This window comes from Parambassis ranga, chromosome 4 (assembly GCF_900634625.1).
Source record: "Parambassis ranga chromosome 4, fParRan2.1, whole genome shotgun sequence".
NCBI lineage: Eukaryota > Metazoa > Chordata > Actinopteri > Ambassidae > Parambassis > Parambassis ranga.
In genome coordinates, this window is record NC_041025.1 from 24,525,334 (window position 1) to 24,529,056 (window position 3,723).

Below are 3,723 nucleotides of genomic sequence, written 5' to 3' on the forward strand. Positions count from 1 at the left end.
TCAGGCTCGTTCATATTTCTTTTGTTTTTGGGTCTCCGGCGCCGCTGCCGCCATCTTTCCAGGCATTTTCAGTCACACTCGTGGAAAAGCTTCGGTCTGTGTAAGGCCGACCTGCTGCTGACCGCCACTCATAAAACAACCTTCTTTATTTAATTTGATCCAGAAGTCAGACGTCTTCCATGTTCTCTTTTTCACTGATGACAGTGACGCGTCGCCTCAGACCACGCTGCTCGTCTGAGGCGAAACGACCAGACGCTGCTTTTATTTGTTTGTTTGTGTAAATTGAGCTGAATGATCAAAGCTGCAGCCTTCATTCATCAAAAATCATCTGACGTTAACGAGCTTCACTGTGTGTCTGTCAGAGGGACTGAGAGACGACGACGATGATGATGATGATGATTAGCTCTAAACATCCACTCTGATTTTATTATCAATGGAGAATCAACATTTAGGAGTGTTTGTGCGACAGCTTGTCTGTGTGTGTCTGTGTGTGTTTGTCTTATTTTTTGCAGTCAGTCATAGACAAATCAGAACAGAGAAAGTTTCTCAGTTTTTCTACGAAACACTGAAGCTGCTCATGTCTACAGGAAGCAGTGCATTATGGGTTAAACAGGCCGTGAATTTACAGTTGAAGGATGAGTTCAACGCAGCACGAAACCTCTCACCCCCCGAAACAGGAAATGACCCGTCCCAGCTGACTTCATCTGATGAGTTATGGTCGGGCCGAGAGGCCCAGCTGCTGCTGCTGCAAGGTTAGACACCTGGAGACGGAGAGGAAGAGGACGGACAGGAGGAGGACGGAGAGGAGGAGGACAGAGAGGAGGAGGACGGACAGGAGGAGGATGGAGAGGAGGAGGACGGAGAGGAGGAGGACGGACAGGAGGAGGATGGAGAGGAGGAGGACAGAGAGGAGGAGGACGGAGAGGAGGAGGACGGACAGGAGGAGGACGGAGAGGACGAGGACGGAGAGGAGGAGGACGGACAGGAGGAGGATGACAGAATCAAATCAGACGAAGATGCAGAAGAGGAGACGAGCAGAGATTAAACACCCGGAGAAAGAGAGACAAATACAAAGAAGATGAAGACGGGAGAGGAAAGGGAGACGAGGACGAACAAACAAACAAACAAACCTGTCTTCATAGGACAGGAAGGAAGAATTCCCACGGCCCTTAAATGCATCAAACCTTTAAAATCACACAAAAATATTTGATTAAAAATAAAACACCCTCCAGAAACAGAGTTGACTCCACTCCTCTCTGACTGCAGACAGGATGGAGTGTGTGTAGAGGAACAGTGACCAATCAGAAGACGGAGGCAGAGGAAGCGCCTCCAATGAAACGCTTGCATGTAGAACTCTGATTCGGTGTGAATGTGACGGTGACGAGCAGGAGGTCACAGCTCAGCAGAAGTCTTACAGGAGGAGGAGAGAACGGCTCTTTAAACACAGCTTAGAAATCATTTCAGTCCCAGTCAGCTGAGATCATGTCAGCACACACACACACACACACACACACACACACACACGTTCCAGATGTTTATTCTGACAGCCAGAGGTTAACCTGCAGCTCTCAGCAGCTTTAGAACAGGTCTGTGACGCTTTTCCGTCACCAGAAGCTTCTCCCTGTCCTTAAACCTGGACGGGGCCTGGTGCAGCTCTCTGAACGCTTGCTCCTCCTTCTGTGTGCACCGCCATGAATGATTACACATTCAAGAATCAAAGGGGACTTCTGGTGTCCAATCAGAGTCCAGGGAGAGCAGGAGCCGTCCAATCAGGGCGCAGGGGGAGGAGGAGGGCAGGGGCAGCATCTGGATCTGATCAGAGCGTCTTCATCAGTGTGGTCTATGAGAGTTTTACTGACTGCTGACGGTCTCGTCCGGTCACAGCACCCCCTGCAGGCCGATGCTTCTAACAGCAGCTAATCAGCTGAGAAAAGAAACGTTTTAACTGTGGAACAGCACCGCGCTAACTCTTCTTCTTCTTCTTCTGTGTGTTTCCGGGCCCTCCGGCAGCTTCCTGTCCTCTCCTGCTGGAGCTGCGAGCCGCTCGGGTCAGGGACCCCCACGCCGCTCAGGCGCTGCCGGGCCGCTCAGGCACTGCCGGTTTTTAACTGTTTGTTTTCTTAGTGAAAATAAAAAAAAATGAAAAAAGAGGGCGACCGGTCGGAGCTCACACGTGCTGCAGGCGGAGGTTTCTGTCCTGTTTTCATTTGTGCGATAATGTTCGGAGGTCAAAGGTCACTGTGACATCATAATTTCACAAATGTTCCTCCTCTTTCTTCTGACCTCCCTCCTACTCCTCCTCTCCCTTCATCTTTCTCTCCTCCACCTTGTCCACTACCTCTCCTCCTCTTGTTTCTTCCTTCTCTTCCTCGTCTCCTCCTCAGACGTCAGTCACGCCCCACCTCCTCCGCCCCAATCAGGATGGAAATCCACTTCCTGTTGGATTAAGGAGGCGGCGGAGCGCGCAGCGTATCAGAGCGTTAAATCCTGTGAAGCCGTCTGAGAGTCAGTTTATCAAACATAGACGAGTCGGCGTGACCTGATCGGGATCGACCAATCAGAGCTGTTTTTATGAATGAACAGTGACAGCAGAGGTCAGAGGTCGCAGGAACAACAAACACAGTCAGACTGCAGCGGCTGATGGAAGAGTTCAGGTGTTCAGCAGCTTCGACCTTTGACCTCTGGAACAATAAGAATGAAGACAGACAGGAACATCATGTGAGACAGTAACACAGGTGGCGCTCAAACTTACGTCTGTGAATGCATCGTGCGCGACGTTTGTGGACAGTCGGGTCAGCCTGCGGTCACCCTGTCCGTCTCACATTAGTCGAGCTTGTCCCTGCGCTCTGTCTGAAAGACCTGTGCGGCGGGGAGGCAGCGCTGCTGCTGATTGGTCCATCAGTCGGCCAAACAACAACAACAGTGGCTCCCCGCCAACCAGGATGCAGCGCTGCGAGCGCCAGCGTCTCGGCCTTCGGTCTGTCTCCGTGTCTCCTGGCAGGATTTGTGTTAAATATTAATGAGCAGTCAGATTAGCAGAACTCCCAGCAGCCACTGGGGCCGTGTAATCCAGGCCGTGTCGAGGTGCTGATAAGACTGGGCGGGGGTCCGAGGAGGCCCCTGGCAGGAGCAGAGGGTGCGGCGGTGGGACCCCCCCCCCCCCCCTTATGGACGGGTTAGATTCTGGTAATAGGTTGAAGAACAGGAAGTGCTCTTAATTTGAAAGGACGGAGTGTTGGCAGGTCTTTGTGTAAATGTGACCACAAGAACCAGGAAGTTAAATCAGTGGAGGAGCAGAATGAGGAACACTTATATCAGACCCAGTCTGTGGGTGGAGCCTCTGCTCCACCAGGGAGCAGCAGGAAGTAGAAGCTGAGCTGATGTAAACACAGCAGCCGCCACGGCGAGCCTCACCGCACAGAGCTGCACGTCTGTCAGCACCGAACCAGCCGGTCCAGCTGGACGGAGGCGTCCAGAACTCTGTCTCTGAGCCACGTCTCTGTGAGGACAAAGACGCAGCGGGCTCTGAACTCCCACCGAGCACGGAGCCTCCTCTTCCTCACCTCAGCAGCGTGGAGGACTAGAAGCCTGGTCGCTGTCCATCAGGACTCTAAACAGTGGTTCAGGTCTTGAAGCTCAGTCTGTGTGTCCTGAACTCCCTCCATCCTCCCTGACCTCCTCCTGCGTTCATTCATCAGGTCAAACAACTCGTCTTCTGTCACT